At 38.6% G+C, this 18,301-nt stretch overlaps 1 long non-coding RNA gene and 1 pseudogene across 2 annotated transcripts in view; one reads left to right on the top strand and one right to left on the bottom strand.

The window, feature by feature from the left end:
• LOC122220148 overlaps positions 1-18,301 on the top strand; it is a 74,165-nt gene that overhangs the window by 7,614 nt on the left and 48,250 nt on the right. The window lies entirely within an intron of this gene.
• Positions 1,065-2,635, bottom strand: LOC122220143 (annotated as a pseudogene).

Raw genomic sequence — 18,301 nt, 5'->3', positions numbered from 1 at the left:
ATGGAACATAGGTTTCCTATTGCCTTCTGGGTCTCCCACACATAAGCCCACTGGTTTTCAAAGTCAGGTATTATGGGCACTCATCTTTCCCGTGCTTAGCATAATGCTCTCTAGCTCCCAGTCTCTTAACTGGGGATCCAGATGTGGAGCTTGGACTCCTTGTTTCTCTTGGAGGGCCTGTATGTTTGATACCCTCCTGCAGGGGATCATTGTGCAGTAGGTGTGGGTACTAATTAGATAATGTCTTCACCCCCTTCCACCCATATTAATGTGGCTTTTTCTTTTTTTCCTCAGTTGTGTATGACATGTTCTGGTAGTCTTCAGTTTGTTTTCAAAGATAGTTGTTCTTTACATAGTTGTAGATTTTGGTATGTCCATGGGAGGAAGTGAGCTCAGGATCTTCTTACTTTGCCATCTTGATCCCTCCTCCTGAATTCAATTTCCTTGAAAGATGAAGCACTCTTGAAAATTTCTGTTTCATTTTGTTTCAAGTTTGATAAAAGGTTCTTCGTGAAATTTGTTTATTTATGCTGTCAAACTTCTGACATAAAGTTGTTCATAAATATAGTCTTATATATGATCTGTAGTAAGAACCCCACTTTCATTCCTGATTTTGGTGATTTTTTTTTTCCTTTTTCTTCATCTTTGTAACTCGGGTTTTTTCTCCAAAGAAACAGCTTTTGTCTTAATGTTCTCTTTTGTTTGTCTATTTTCCATTTTATTAATTTCTGTTCTCTATTATACATTCTACTTACTTTGGTTTTACTCTTCCTTTTCCAGCTTGATTAGTAGAACCTTACATCAATGATTTGAGACCTTCTGTTCTTTTTGTTTCTATGTATGTATGTATGTATTTTAAAGATAAAGTGGGTATTTATTTGTACTCAAACCTATAAACCACCAGCCAAGCTGGCCCTCAGCTTTCTACAAGTACTGGATAATGAACAAGCTAGGAGTTGTAATTAAACCAGCACAGGGGGCAGAGTAAATCAGTGATGCACATTATAACTTAACCCATCACCATAACAGTTGAAGTTGTTAACAAGCCTCACAATCTCAGAAAATACAAATAATCCTTCATCACATGTCTTTGTATTTTTACTTCCCATTCTTGAGGTTGAATTCTGGAGCCTAAAGATGTCCAATTTAGTATTGTATCTAGTTATATATAGCCAGAAACATCTTTTAGCATGTTGTCTATAGCAGCCAAAGCTACGGAATCCTCTTTGATTAGACTGCAACCATACCCCCTTGATTGACAGAATAAGCATAATGAAAAACAATATCAAGGAAGAGATACAGACCGTAAAAGACAAATCCTAGGAGAAGTAATACAGCCACCACCCACATTGAGATTGATATATTCATCGTCACACATCTTCAGGCTGTATGTTCAGAGTAATTTGGGAATAAATCTATTGTTTCCTGAGTACTAAAATACTTAGTGGTTTGCTGTATTACACTATGGCTTTCCCCAGCAGTTAGTTTTTGTCTTTCTGTCTGTCTTAATGTTTATTTATTTTTGAGAGGGAGAGACAGAGTGTGAGTGGGGGAGGAGCAGAGACAGAGGGAGACACAGAATCCGAAGCAGGCTCCAGGCTCCGAGCTGTCCGCACAGAACCCGACACAAGGCTCCAACCCATGAACTGTGAGATCATGACCTGAGCCGAAATTGGATGCTTAACCTACTGAGCCACCCAGCTGCCCCCTCCAGCGGTTTCTAAGATGGACTCCAAATCGCTGACAGAATTTTGCTGGAACTGGATCTGGGCTGCAGGGATTCCTCTCCACAGTTGTGGAGCTGATTGTTCCAGGCCTGGCTGTTGCAGGCTTGGGGGTACCAGGTCTGACTGTTCCAGTAATGGTTGCTCCATATTGGAAGGTTTCCGGAAGTGTTCATCAGGTATCCCTGGTGATAGGAATAGAAGTCTGGGTATTCTGGAGAGCTGAGTCACCCTGTTGTTATTCTTTGGCCAGTTGTTTTTCTGCCATCTCTTACATTTCATTCTCTGGTTTTGGAACCAGGTCTTAAACTGCTTAGAGCTAAGGTTCAGAATGTTGGAAAGTTCTTGCATCTGCTAGAGACTGAGGTATTTCTGTGTCTGAAATCTCTCATTGAGTACATACAGCTGGGTTTGAGATAAAATGGTTCTGATCTTCTGTTTGTTGCCCTGAGCTGTATCTTCCTTCTTCCCTGTGATCTTCTCTGTAGAAGTGGGTAGTACTTTTACTCTGGGACTGGTGGAAGTATTGGGCCTGTACTGAACAAGCAGATCCATGGAGGAAGGAAGAGGAGAGATGGTCTCTGTGTGTGGGGTCTCAGCAGATGACATTTGCAAGGATGCATAATTTCCTTCAGGCCCATAAACCTCAGGCATTGGAGAAGAGTCCCTAGAATTGGGTGCTTTGGGGCAAAGTGGGCATTGGGGCTGAGCTGGATCGACACTCATGTTGCTGAGTAGAGGGTAGAGAGAAAAAAAAGAGGGAGATACAGGCTTATGTATTTAGATGGAAGAACTTAGAGAAATATGAAGATCTCCAGAGGTAAGAGTATCAGAAAGAATGAAGTGGTGTCACCACTGAAATAGCTAAGCGTCAACCAACTCAATTTACCAAAACACTCAATTTTTTATTGAAATTCCATCTAGTTACCTTATAGTGTAATATTAGTTTCAGGCATAGAATTTAGTGATTCACCAATTCCCAGTGCTCATCACAAGTGCCCTACTTAATACCTATCATCCATTTGACCCATACCCCCGCCTACCTCCCCTCCAGCAACCCCCAGTTTGTTGTCTATAGTTAAGAATCTGTTTTATGATTCTTAAACAGAATCTTTGCCTCTCTCTCTTCTCCCCACCCCACATTCATCTGTTTCGTTTTTTAAATTACACATGAGTGAAATCGTATGGGATTTGTCTTTCTTTGATGGACTTATTTTGCTTAGCATAATACTCTGTAGCTCCATCCACGTTGTTGCAAATGGCAAGATTTCATTCTTTTTTAATGGCTGATAATCTTCCATTGCATATATATAACTTCTTTATCCATTCTTCTATCGATGGACACTTGGGCTCCTTCCATAACTTGGCTATTGTAAATAATGCTGCAATAAACAGGGGTGCATATATCCTTTCAAATTAGTGTTTTCATTGTTTTTATAATATATTTTTATCACTATATTTTGCCATTTTTATTACAATATGTCTTGGTGTGCATCTGCTTTTGTAATTTTTGGGAGTTCTCTGTGTCTCCTGGATCTGGATGTCAATTTCCTTCCCCAGGTTAGGGAATTTTCCAGCTATTATTTCTTCAAATAAATTCTGTGCCCTCTTTTCTCTTTCTTCTTCTTTTCTCTTCTTCTCCTGTAATATGAGTGCTGCTCTGTTTGATGGAGTCACTGAGTTCCATAAGTGAATTCTTGTTTTGCATAATTCTTCCTCTTTCTTTTGTTCAGCTTGATTACTTTAATTACTGTGTCTTTTAGGTCACTAATTTGTTTCTCTGCTTCTTCCAGCCTGCTGTTTATTCCATCAAGCATGTTTCTGTTTTTTATTGAGCCCTTTATCTGTGCTATGTTATTCCATATCTGTATGTTAATGGTCTCGCTGGTGTCCTCCACTCTTTTCTCAAGTCAAGTGAGTATTCTTATGATCATTGCTTTAAATTCTCCATCAGGTGTGTACTTATATCTGTTTCGCTTAGATCCCTGGCCATGGCCTTGTCTTGTTCTTTGATTTAGGTGAAATTCTTCTGGTGCCTGAGTGGCTCAATCATTAAACATCAGATTTCAGCTCAGGTCATGATCTCACCGTTTGTGAGTTCGAGTCTCACATTGGGTGAGCACAAGCCCCGCTTCAGGTGAACACGAGCCCTGGTTCTGGCAAGCCCCACTTCTCTCTCTGTCTCTCTCTCTCTGCTTTTCCTGGGATTCCCTCTCTTTCTCTGCCCCTTGCTTACTTTCGCCCTCTCCCCCTGCCCCCCAAAAAGAAATTCCTCTGTCTTGTCATTTTTTCTAAGTCTTTGTGCCTGCTTCTGTATGCTAGTAAAGTCAGCTATACCTCTTGTTCTTGAGAGTAATGGTTTTATGAAGAGGAGGTGCATAAGTATAGTATCACCTATTCCCCTGGGCCTGGTGGTTTCTAGACTATCTCCATTGTATGCAGCGTGTGCTTGCTTTGCTGTTGTGTCTTGGCTGCTTTATCTCTCAGGCCAGTAGTCTGCAGAGGCTCTCTGTTGTGGGCAGTGTTTGGTCCTTGGCCTGGATGTGGTGAGTTTTACCTAGGTGTCTTCTGGTCTGCTTGTGATGTGAGACCTGTCACCACTGTGCCACTGCTGCCAGAACCAAGGGTCCCCCAAACTCCCATGTCAGGAGATGAGGTGTGAGCATGGGTTTGGGCTGGTCTGGGAAGGGCCTGCCATGTTGGGACTGAGGCAAGCGTGACAGGAAAGGACGCCTCCACCAGAGTGTGGGGGTGTGGGCCTTGGTGTAAGCAAGTTAGGTAGCAAGTGTCTGTGCTGGTTCCTACAGGTGGTCCCGTGCTTATGGTGAGGGACAGGGTGGGAAATGGTGCCTGCGAGTTCTTTTCTTCCAGAAGGGGTCTGTCTGTGAATACTCCCTCTCTGTGACATGCTCTGAGATGAGCAACAACTAACCTCACCATGTGTGCCCCAGGTTCTTTTCAGATAACTGTTTCCATGTCCTGAGTCTACAGAGTATTTGACCTGCCTTTTCTTCAAGAGTAGCCCGATATCCTCCAAGCTTTCCCAGAGCCAAGCTGACCTTTAAAACTGTAGGCTTTAAGCACAACTGGGTGCAAGAACTCAAGCAATTTGGGCCCTCTTGCTTTCTTAGCCAATTGCTCTGGGGATTTGTTTTCCCCTGTGGGCTCCCCTCTGTGTTTGTCTCTTGCTTTTCTCTGTGGCCACAGCTCCCTCCTCACTGCAGTGGCCACAATGTATTTCTCTCCCAGACCTGTCTCGGTACTTGCTGTCTTCTTCGATATGGCCTCTCCCTTTAGTTGTGGAGTTTGTTTTGCCAGTCTTCAGGTTGATTTCTGGGGTATTTAGGATCATTTGATAGTTATCTAGATTTGTTCATGAGGAAAGGTGAGCTTAGGTTCCCCCCTACTCTGCTAGCTTCCCCTGTCTCAAGAATCCAGTTCTTTTATTAAGCCAGAAAGAAAATACCTTTGCAAAAATAGAAAAAATGTCATTCTTCTCACTACTTATGGGGGAAATGGATTAACTGTTTTTTATAAAGGTATGTCATCCACATTAAGATGTAATAGATTTTGAATTTTTATTTTTAATTAATAAGTAAATATTTTAAAACATCAGTTTTCATGTGATACAGGAAATATCAATGGATATATCCCATATAAACGAGTCTGGAAATATCAATGGATATATCCCATATAAAGAGTCCCTTGGGGACTCTTGGTAATTTTCAAAAGTGTAATAGAGTCTGAAGACAAAAATGTTTTAGAATGAGTGTTAGAACTACAAACTGTGATGCAAAATTTTGAGGAAGGACATTTCATTGGAGTTAATGCCCATTCTATGAATTACAGTAATGTATGGCATATTGATAAAATTAGACACAGAATATTTTGAAGTTATTTTGTGCCATAGGACCTAACATATTTCATTAAAAGCAGAAGAAAAAAATGATCTCTGCTAGTCTTTGTGTGGATTAGCAAAAGACACTTTTTTTTTTAAGCAAAAGCCACTTCTTCCTTCAGCCACTTTACTGCCATCTAGTGGAAAGTAATTGTAATAAATACACAACTCTTTTAGGACTGCAGTGTGAATGATGCCCCATAGAATTGTGTAGTACATAGTTGGTTGTGGCAGCTTTGAATATTGGTTCTCAACACTTCTCAGACCAAACTATGAGTTCAAGAAGTTTGAGAACCACTGGCATGAGCAAAGGTACAGAGATGGGATTGAACACAATGGGTTCACAGAGCAAGACTACAATGATCTGAGTACAGCAAACAATTGCATTAGGAATGGTAGGAAGTAAAGTTTTTAGGCAGACTAAGATCATTGGAAATATTGAGATTTGAGGCATTACGTGGTTGGTGGTCATTGAAGGTTCAGAGCATTAGCATGTAGAAGTAGTTTAGGAAGCTAGATCGGTGGGTAAATAGATGGTGGATGGATGGGTGGGAGCTTGAATGGCCAGCTAGGAGCTGGGTGGTCTTCAGAACAGGAGATCAGCAAAGAAGTTACCAAGTGTCTTGATACACCTTCTCCTTGGTTGTAGCTGTCTGTCAGAATGGGAAAATAGGAATGTCCTGTCAGACAATAAACATTGAGTCTAGATTTTAGATTGAAAAAATAGAAGTCTCAGTGATTGCCTTTTGAGCTTTTTAATTTTCTCAGAGGCACACTGACACAACTGCTTTATTTATGAGAGAGAGGTGACCTAGAGGCAAATGTTCAAATAATTGGTAAAGTTAACACCAAGATCATCCTTTATTAAAGAAAATTTTTACTTTGCTGCCCTCTTCTGGAAATTATATAATTGCTTAAATAATTCTTAACACTGTTGGTCAATTAGTGTGGGCTGAATTGCCATTGAAAGGCTGGAATGAACTGCAAAAGAAGGAAATCAAGGTAAAATATAAAAATGAAATGAAGCCAAACCAAAAAATATACAAACTTAGAAATATTTTACCAACTTATATTTGAAAATTTCTAATCTGTGGAAAAGTACAATGAACAGCCATCTATCTTTTTTGTAGTTTCACCAATTGTTAATATTTTGCAATATTGCCGCCCTTTCTCTTTTTTTTTCCTTTCCATTTGAACACGAATTCTCCATATTGGCTTTACAAGAACAACATTTTTCTAAGTAATCCCAATATCCTGTCTTTTAAAATGAACATTAATTCAGTATCATGACTATATAGTCCATACTCAAATTTCTCTCATCTCAAAAATGACTTTGATAGCTATTTTTTCTTTTGTTATTTGTTTTTTAAATTGGATCAGAGTTTACGTATTGCTTTTAGTCTGTTTTAATCTGGTCTAATTTAGTCTACCCCTGCTTTTGTTTTTCATGACCTAAAACTTTTACGAAGAGATCAAACCTGCTGTGTTACATAACTGTTTTATGTTCACCATTTGGTGAGAGGGATATTTATGATGTATATTATATATAATGTGTGCTTCTTACTGCATCACATCAAGAGGGACATCATTTCAGGCTGTCCTAGTATTGTTGATACTACATGTGATCACTTTTTTAAAAATGACAACAGACCTTCACTGGAAGATAATGGTTTCCCTTTGTATTTATGAGTAATCTCTAGAGTGATGCTCTGTGACCATGAGAGTATCCTTTTCCCCAACATTTCACAGTGGTTTCAGCATCAATGAGGATTTTTTGCCTGGTCTTGTTATTACACTGGGGTTCATGAAGTGATGTGTTTTTAATTTTTTTTTAATGTTTACTGATTTTTGAGAGAGAGGGAGAGAGCATGAGTGGGGGAGGGGCAGAGAAAGAGGGAGACACAGAATCTGAAGCAGGCTCCAGGTTCTGAGATGCCAGCACAGAGCCTGACGCAGGGCTTGAACTCATGAATTGTGAGATCATGACCTGAGCTCAAGTTGGACCCTCAACCAACTGAACCACCCAGGTGTCCCAAAATGATGTGTTTTAATTAGATCCCCATTTCTATATTTATTAGTTTATTAGCTGATATTCGTTTGTAAAAAACAGCTTTCCTTTTCTCATTCTCTGCCCTCTTGTAATCACTGTGGATTCATGGGTTTTTTTTTATTCAGCATGATAACGTCGTTATCCCACTTACTGATCAAATTGCCCCAAATTTATTCTGTAGGAGCCCTGTTAAGCTGCATCCTTTATTTAATTAATTTATTTTATTTTGTTTTGTTTTGTTTTATTTTATTTTATTATTTATCTTTTTAATGTAATTTTTCTAAATTTACATCAAAATTAGCATATAGTGCAACAATGATTTCAGGAGTAGATTCCTTAGTGCCCTTACCCTTTTAGCCCATCCCCCCTCCCACACCGCTTCCAGTAACCCTCTGTTTGTTCTCCATATTTAAGAGTCTCTTATGTTCTATCCTTCTCCCTGTTTTTATATTATTTTTGTTTCCCTTCCCTTGTGTTCATGTGTTTTGTCTCTTGAAGTCCTCATATGAGTAAAGTCATATGATATTTGTCTTTCTCTGACTGACTAATTTCACTTAGCATAATACCCTCCAGTTCCATCCATGTAGTTGCAAATGGCAAGACTTCATTCTTTTTGATTGCTGAGTAATACTCCATTGTATATATACACCACATCTTCTTTATCCATTCATCCGTTAATGGACATTTGGGCCCTTTCCATACTTTGGCTATTGTTGATAGTGATGCTATAAACATGGGGGTGCATGTGTCCCTTCGAAACAGCATACCTGTATCCCTTGGATAAATACCTAGTAGTGCAATTTCTGGGTCATAGGGTAGTTCTGTTTTTAGTTTTTTGAGTAACCTCCCTACTGTTTTCCAGAGTGGCTGCACCAGCTTGCATTCCCATAAGTTGCATCCTTTAAAAAAAAAAAAAGTTTACTTATTTATTTGGGGAGAGAGCACGAGTGGGGGAGGAGCAGAGAGAGGGGGAGAGAGAGAATCCCAAGCAGGCTCTGTGCTGTCATCTCAGAACCCAAAGCTGGGCTCAATATCATGAACTGTGAGATCATGACCTGAGCCGAAATCAAGAGTCAGATGCTTAACTGACTGAGCCACCCTGGCACCTGAGCTGCATCCTTTTGACATGTCCCATTAGGCTTATATACTAGGCTCATTTCTTATTTTATTGTGCCAGATCTGAAAGTAGCTGTTTATATGAGGATCCCTGTTTTGTTTTGTTTTTCATTTAGGTTTTCAGCCTTAGAAACCAAGATTGAGAAGCTGGGTGTGCTCAGTGTTACTAAAAACTGTATTTTAAAAACCATAAGTTCATATCCAGTTGAAATTTACTAACATTTGATTTTTCCCCACCTCCTCCCATTCATATTTGTATCTTCCTTCTCGCACACTGAAAACCCTCTTCCTTGGTGGCATCAATATATTTCTTTTTTTTTTTTTATTTTTTTTAACGTTTATTTATTATTGAGAGACAGAGACAGAGCGTGAACAGGGGAGGGGCAGAGAGAGAGGGAGACACAGAATCTGAATCAGGCTCCAGGCCCCGAGCTGTCAGCACAGAGCCCGATGCGGGTCTTGAGCTCAGAAACCGCGAGATCATGATCTGAGCCGAAGCGGGACACTTAACCAACTGAGTCACCCAGGCGCCCCAATATTTCTTATTCGTATCCTATAAAGTGCAAAATGCTTTGAGAATTACAATATCACTACTGAAACCAAATATGTATTTGCTTTCCTTTGTTCTTGAATATATCCCACCAAGAATATACAGTCAGAAAACTGGTCTCGTTAAACTATAAATATATTAAAAAAAATTTAAGTTTACTTATTATGAGAGAGAGAGAAGAGAGCGCATGCATAAGCAGGGGAGGGGCAGAGGGAAGGAGATAGAATCCCAAGTAGGCTCCACACCATCAGGGCAGAGCCTGATAATGGGGCTCCAACTCACTAACTGTGAGATCATGACCTGAACCAAGATCAAGTATCAGATGCTTAACCGACTGTGCCACCCAGGTGCCCCATTCAGCTATAAATATTTTAATTAAGTTAGAAATCAACTGTATTTTTTTAGTCAATAATTTCTCCTTGCCATTTAGTTCAACAAACCTAAGTTGAGTCTGTTTCAGTCTCTGTATTAGTCAGTGAAGGCACAGAAATAAATAAGATACTGTTCTTACAGCTGCAAAACTCACAGTCTCATACAGAAGAAAGGTAATTCAAAGATTATAGCCAAGTAGTGAGAGGACCAAAAAGTTAAGTTAGGGATGCCAAAGCATTACAGAAGAGAATCATCTGACTCAGCATGGGTAGGGGTGACCTTTAGAGGAATTAAGAGTAAGTCTTGAAGGACAAGTTGGAGTGAATCAAGTCAAGAGAGGGGCAGGGGTAGAAGAGTGTGATGACAAGAGAGACCATATCATATGCTGGGAAATAGCAATAGCAGGGAAGGTATCTTGGTCATGAGAAGGTGATAGTTTAGAAGGTGATGGAGTAAAGCAGAGGTCAGACCATGAAAAGAACCTCTTAAGCATCTAGACTACTTCGCTTTGCTTTTACTCCTACATAAGTTTTTTTTTTTTTAATGACATACAGTATTGTATTAGTTTTACAGGTACAACAATGATATATGTGTGTTTTGCAAAATGATCACCACAATAAGTCAACATCCATCACCACACGGTTATAATTTTTTTCTTGTGATGATAATTTGTAAGATACTCTCTTGAATATACAATATTGTTAGCTATAGTCACCATGTTGTGCTCATTACTGTACGTCCCTAGGACTTACAGCTGGAAGTTTGTACCCTTTAACCACCTTTACCCATTTTGACCTCCTACTAACCCCCCTGCCCCACAGACTGGCAACCACCAATCTGTTCTCTGTATCTAGGTGTTTTTTTTTTTTTAAGTTCTACATATTTGTGGATCATACGGTCTTTGTCTTTTTCTGATGTAATTATTTCACTTAGCTTAACATCTTCAAGGTCCATCCATGTTAAAAATGGTAGGATTTCTTTCTTTTTTACAGCTGAATAATATTTATACACACACACACACTGACACACACACATCTTTAACCATTCATCCATTCGATGGATGGTTAGGTTTTTTTCATGTCTTGGCTACTGAAAATAATGCTGCAGTGAACATAGGGATGCAGATATCTTGTTGAGAAACTAATTTCATTTCCTTTGGATAAATACCCAGCAGTGGAATTGATGGATCATGTGGAAGTTTTGTTTCTATTTTTTTGAGGAAACTTCATACTGTTTTCCATAGTGGCTGCCCCATTTTACATTCCCTGAGGTGATGTCTCATTGTGATTTTGATTTGCATTTTCCTGATTAGTGATGTTGAGCACCTGTTCATATGTCTAGCCATTTGTATGTTACTTTTAGAAAACTCTTCAGATCCTCTGTGCATCTTTTAATCAGATTGGTTTTTGCTACTGAGTTGTGAGTTCTTTGCATATTTGGGGTATTAACCCCTTATGAGACATATGATTTGCAAATATTTTCTACCATTTAGTAGGTTGACTTTTCATTTTGTTGATTTTTTTTTTTCTGTATAGAAGTTTTTAGTTTCGTATTCCACTTACTAATTTTTGCTTTTGTTGCTTCCACTTTGGTGTCCTATCCAGAAGATTGTTGCCAAGAATTTTTATCCGTGTGTTTTCTTCTAGGACTTTTACATTTTCAAGTCATATGTTTAAGTCTTTAATCCATTTTGAGTTAATTTTTATGAGTAATGTAAGATCAGGGTCAGTTTCATTATTCTGAACACAGTTATCCAGGTTTTCCCAGCACCATTTTGAAGAGACTTTTTTCCCCTTACTGAATATTCTTGACTCCTTTGTCAAATATTAGTTGCCTCTATATGCGAGGTGTATGCCTAGACTCTTCATTTAGTTCCATTTGTCAATGTGTCTATTTTCATGCCAGTACCATCCCATTTTGGTTACTATCGCTCTGTAGTATAGTTTGAAATCAGGAAGTGGGAACTCTCTAGCTTTGTCTTCTTTGTCAGGATTGCTTTGGCTTTTAGGTGTCTTTAGTGGTTCCATACAAATTTTAGAATTGCCTTTTCTTTTTCTGTGATAATTATCACTGGAATTCTGATAGAGATTGCATTGACTCTATGGCTTTGAGTAGTATGGACATTTTGACAGTATTAATTCTTCCAGTCTATAAACACAGATTATCTTTTCATTCATTTGTGTTTAATTAAGTTTCTTTCATCATAGTTTTATAGTTTTCAGTGTCTAGATCTTACACCTCCATGGTTACAGTTATTCCTTTATCTTTTATTGGTTTTGATGCACTTGTAAATGAGATTATTTTCTTTTTTAAAAGTTTTTTGTAATATTTTTAAGCTTTTAAAATTTATTTTGATAGAGATAGAGAGCAAGTGGGGGAGGGGCAGAGAGAGAGGGAGACAAAGAATCCCAAGCTGGCTCTGTGCTATCAGCCCGGAGCCTGATGTGGGGCTTGAACTCATGAACCCTGAGGTCATGACCTGAGCTGAAACCAAGAGTCGGAAGCCCAACTGATTGAGCCACCCAGGCTCCCCTCTTTATTCTCTATTTATTTTTTAGATATTTCATTGTTAGTGTAGAGAAACAGCTGATTTCTGTTCTTTTGTTGTTAGTTTTGTATCTGCAACTTAAAAACTTTTTTTAAATTGAAGTATAGTTGACATGCAATCTTGTATTAGTTTGAAGTGTACCAAGTAATGATTCAATATTTAAATATATTATGAAATGGTCAACCAGTTACTTTGGTATTATTTTGTTTTTAATTTTTTAAAATGTTTATTTATTTTTGAGAGAGAGACAGAGCATGAGCAGGGGAAGGGCAGAGAGAGAGATAGAGAGGGAGGCACAGAATCTGAAGCAGGCTCCAGGCTCTGAGCTGTCAGCACAGAGCCTGATGTGGAGCTCGGACCCACAAATGGTGAGATTATGACCTGAGCTGAAGTCGGACGCTTAACTGACTGAGCCATCCGTGCACCCCTATTTTGGTATTGACTATATTCCTTATGCTGTACTTTTGATCCCATTACTTACTTTATAACTGGAAGTTTGTACCTCTTAGTCCCCTTCAGCTTTTTCCTCATCACCCCTCTCACCCTCTTGCCATTCCACTCCCCTCTGGCAACCACAAGTTTGTTCTCTGTATTTATGAGTCCATTTGTTCATGTGTTTTGTTTTTTACATTCTACATATAAGTGGAATCATGTGGTATTTGTCATTCTCTGACTTTTTTCACTTAGCATAATATACCTGCTACGTCTATCCATGTTATGACAAGTGGTTAAGATTTCATTCTTTATTTTTTTATGGCTGAATAATATTTCATTGTGGATGTATATGTACACATACACATACCCCACACACACCACATCTTCTATGTCCATTCATCTATTGATGGACACTTGGGTTGTTTCTATATTTTAGCTTTTGAAAATGCTGCAGTAGACATAGGGAAGCATATATATTTGTGATTTAGTGTTTTTGTTTTCTCTGGATAAATACTGAGAAGTGGAATCACTGGATCATATGGTAATTCTAATTTTAATTTTTTGAGGAACCTCCATACTGTTTTTCATAATGGCTGCGCCATTTTGCATTCCCTCCAGTAGTGCGTAAGGGTTCTCTTTTCTCCACGTCTTTGCCAACATTTGTTATTTCTTATCTTTTTAATAGTAGCCATTCTGATCAGTGTGAAGTGATTCTTCACTGTGGTTTTGATTTGCATTTCCCTGATAACTGGTGATGTTGAGCATCTTTTCATGTGTATGTTGGCTTTCTGTAGATGTCATTTGGAAAAATAACTATTCAGGTCCTCTGAATAGTTTTTTAATCACATTGTTTGCTTTTCAGTGTTCAGTTGTATGAGTTCTTTATATATTTGGATATTAACCCCTCATTGGATATATCATTTGCAGTTATCTTCTCCTATTCAGTAGGCTGCCTTATTGTTTTGTTGATGGCTTCTTTCTCTGTGCAAAAGGGATTTTTTTGTTTGATGTAGTCCCAGTAGTTTATTTTTGCTCTTGTTGCCCTTGCCAAAGGAGAGACAGCCAAAAAATATTGATAAGAATGATGGCTAAGAGTTTATTTCCTATGTTTTCTTTTAAGATTTTCATGGTTTTGTCTCCTGTGTTTAGGTCTTTAATCCATTTTGAGCTTATTTTGGTAAGTGGTGTAAGAAAATGGTTGTTTTAGTTTTTTACTTGTAGCTGTCCAGTTTTTCCAACACCATTTATTGGAGACACTGTCTTTTCCCCATTGGATATCCTTGCTTCGTTTGTCATAGATTAATTGACCATATACATGTTGGCGTATTTCTGGGCTCTCTATTCTCTTACATTGATGTTTCTATGTTTAGGCCAGTACCATAATGTTGTGATTATTACAGCTTTGTAGTATAGTTTAAAATCTGGGATTGTGATACCTCCAGCTTTGTTATTCTTTCTCAGGATTGCTTTGGCTACCTGGAATCTTTTGTGGTTTCAGACAAAGGTTAGGATTCTTTGTTCTTGTTCTGTGAAATAGGCTGTTGGTATTTTGATAGGGATTGCCTTGAATCTACAGACTGCTTTGGATAGTATGGACATCTTAACAATATTAATTTTTCCAGAGCAGGAGCATGGTTTATCTTTTCATTTACTTGTGTCATCGTCCGTTTCTTTCATTAGTGTTTTACAGTTGACAGAGTCCAGGTCTTTCACCTCCTTGGTCAAATTTACTCCCAGGTATTTTATTCTTTTTGATGCAGTTGTAAATGGAATGATTTTCTTATTTTTCTCTTTCTGCTGGTTTGTTCTCAGTGAATAGAAATGCAACATATTTCTATATATCGATTTTTGTATCCTGCAGCTTCACTGAATTAATTTATTAGTTCTAACAGTTTTTGGTGGAGTCTTTGGTATTTTCTATATGTAAGATGATATCATCTGCAGACAAAGAAATTTTACTTCCTCCTTTCTGATTTAGATGCCTTTTAGTTCTTTTTCTTATTAATTAATTATTTTAGAGAGAGAGCATGCGAGCAGGGGAGAGGGGCAGAGGGAAAGTGAGGGAAGGAGGGTGAGAGAGAGAGAGAGAGAAAGAGAGAGAGAAAGAAAGAATATTAAGCAGGTTCCATGCTTAGCACCAAGCCCGATGTGGGGCTTGTTCCACAACCCTGGGATTATGTCTTGAGTTGAAATCAAGAGTTAGATGCTCAACCGACTGAGCCACCCAGGTACCCCAGTTCTTTTTCTTATCTAATTGTTCTGGCCAGGAAATTCCAGTACTTTGTTGAATAAGATTGGTGAGAGAAGGCACCCCTGATTGTTCTAGGGGGAGGGATCTGATCTTGGAGGGAGAGCTTTCTACTTTTCATCTCCATAACAAAGTTATGTACAACCCTCATTCTGTCAGCATATTATGTAAATGTTGAGAAATCTCCTTGAATAAATTGACTTTAAGTTACAGATATGAAAACTTAGTTGAATATGTTAGTGTGCTTGTCATATATAGCCTTTATTATGTTGACATATGTTCCTTCTGTACCCAAATTATTGAGCATTTGTATCATAAAATGATGTTGTCATTTTGTCAAAAGCTTTCTGCATCTATCTGGTGTATTACATTTATTGGTTTGTAGATGTTGAACCATGCTTGTATCCCAAGAATTAATTCCTCTTGTTCATGGTATATGATCCCTTTCATGTGCTGTTGAATTGGTTTGATAATGTTTTGATTTTTTCCGTCTCTATTTATCAGGGATTTTGGCCTATAGTTTTCTTATAGAGTCCTTAGGGCTATGTTATCAGGGTAATGGTGGCCTCATGAAATGAGTTTGGGAGTGTTCCTTTGTCTTCATTTTTGGGTAAAGTTTGAGAAGGATATTAACTCTTTAAATGTTTGATAGAATTCACCTGTGCAAAAATCTAGTCCTGGGCTTTTCTTTTTGGGGAGTTGATTACTGATTCAGTCCCCTTACTTTTATCAGTCTGTTCACTTTTGCTTTTTCCTCATGATTCAGTTTTTTTTTTTTTTTTAATTTTTTAAAATGTTTTTATTTATTTTTGAGAGAGACAGAGACAGAATGAGAGTGGGTTAGGGGCAGAGAGAGAGGGAGACACAGAATCCGGAGCAGGTTCCAGGCTCTGAGCTGTCAGCACAAAGCCTGATGCGGGGCTTGAACTCACAAACCATGAGATCATGACCTGAGCTGAAGTGGGACGCTAAACCAACTGAGCCACCCAGGCTCCCCTCCTCATGATTCAGTTTTGATAGGGACCTTTTTATGCTGCCGTGATGTCACTCTCCCTTCTTAATTTCTTATCTGGACACTGCAGTTATCTTCTGACTTTGTACCTGCCTCTGCTACTACCTGGTTTGATTCTTTAAGATGCTACTAGAGTGATCTTTACAAAATACAAATGCAGTCATGCCACTTGGTGCCAAGGATTTTTCAGTATCTCTCATACCATGTTTTTTCTCCCTCTTCTCTTTCTCCCCCTTTCACCCTAGTCACACCCTCATCCTCAGTATATCTTTATACGCGTTGAGAAATCTCCTTCAGCAAATTAACTTGAAGGGGAAATAGCATTTAGTAATCTCAAAAATAAACTCTGACAGGAATTTCAGTACTGTGGGAAAAGGAACTTGGTACATGATGCCTTTGCCTCTTACATCATCAGGTTAGCCCAAGTTTATCTCTACATGGCTGGCAAAGTAGGAGGGCCATGAGGCCTGGGCTATGGTGATTCTGGGTTAATTACAAAGTGGTAAGACTGGCTTCAGTCATGGATGGAGTCCTTTAGTCACAGATAATGCCTATCTATTGTCAAATAAATTCACAAAGTTATCTACATCACAGTAATGGTATATTTGAATGCTCCATATGCAGAATTTGCTACCTGCTTGCTAATCAAGCTTTAGTGGTAAACATTTCACATCAGCGCATATAATTAGACATTGATTTTCTCTTCAGAGGTTAGTTTTCTAGCATCTGTAATCAGCATCTCCACTTTCTCCCCATCTCATAGCTCTTTGAAGACAAAAGTCCTAGACCCACTTTTCCAAAATGGCGATTCTACTCCTGTTTTCTACCTTCTTTTGTTTTATAAGCCTGGACCAAAATCAGAGATTAATAAGTGGCTAGCCACAGGTCAAATCTAGCATATGAATTTTGGTTAGCCTACAGTTCCTAATCCAAATTTTAAATTAGTTTCTAATGTTTAAAAACCAGGAAATTACAGATAAAATCCAGATTTCCAGCTTCTTTTGAAAATTTAAAGGCTTTGGCAGTACTTTTTGTTTTGTTCTGTTTTGTTTTTTTTCCCCATTTCAGTGTGGTGAGCTCTGACCCCTTTCTTGGATATGAATTTGGTATGAACTCTGAGGTTGGCCACAAGCCCTGCTAAAGACCCTTCTAGCCACAAAGAAGTATTTGAGTCTATGCCCTTGGGGTCACTCATTCATTCATACAGACATATATTGTGTATCCAATGTACCTGGCAATTCTTGGTCACTTACATAGGTTCTTCTCCTTCACATAACATTGTCACTTTGATTTCATAGAAGCAGAAATGGAGGTTCAGAGAGTCAAATGGCAATTGGCAGAGCCAGATGTGATCTAGGTTATGTTTCATGATCTCTGGTTTCTAGGTCCATCCTAATGACCTACTTTAAAAGGCCCATCCTTTCCTCCCTTATGTCATTTTAACCTGAGATTTTTGCTTACAGCTTAAAATTAAGAAAGGACAAACCTAGGGGTAGCTTAGTCGGTTAAGCATCCAATTTTGGCTCTGGTCATGATCTTGTGGTTTGAGTTCAAGCCCCGAGTCAGGCTCTGTGCTGACAGCTTAGAGCCTGGAGCCTGTTTTGGATTGTGTATCCCTCTCTGTCTGCCCCTCCCTCACTCATTCTCTGTCTCTGTCTCTCAAAAATGAATAAACGTTAAAAAAAAAAAAATAATAAAGGACAAACCTAAAAACTGTCATGACACATAAAGGTAGTTTGCAAAAGTTTCTGTTAGTCACTGTTTTCCCCAGTGGCTTCAGTATTTCATGCATTTTATTTTGTAACAAGTGTATTACTGTATTAGTTCATGTATGTATTCATTGGCTTTTCTGTGTAAGCATGATATGCCAACATTTTTCTAGATTATCTCTAACCTGGCAGTATCATCCTTTTACACAATTATTAACGTCACTTAAATAGAATCAAAGAACAATAGAATTAGAAAAAAAAATTTTTTTAACATTTATTCATTTTTTGAGAGACAGAGCATGAGTAGGGGAGGGGCAGAGAGAGAGGAAAGACACAGAATCCAAAGCTGGCTCTAGGCTTTGAGCTGTCAGCACAGAGCCCGACGCGGGGCTCGAACTCACAGACTCTGAGATCATGACCTGAGCTGAAGTTGGACGCTTAACCGACTGAGCCACCCAGGCGCCCCACAATAGAATTTATTTTAATTCCTGAGGCAAAAACCTGTTCTCAAAAGTAATGTTTTCTGAAAATGACACAAGTGTACCCTTCAGCAGTAATATCTAGAGGCTATATAAAAGACACACATTTTCAAATAATACAGAAGCTTTAAAACAGATGTAGACACAAAATGCCCTCTGA

Source organism: Panthera leo, chromosome A1 (genome assembly GCF_018350215.1).
Source record: "Panthera leo isolate Ple1 chromosome A1, P.leo_Ple1_pat1.1, whole genome shotgun sequence".
Lineage (NCBI taxonomy): Eukaryota > Metazoa > Chordata > Mammalia > Carnivora > Felidae > Panthera > Panthera leo.
Note: the sequence above shows the minus strand (reverse complement) of the source record. Positions and strands in the feature narration are given on the sequence as shown.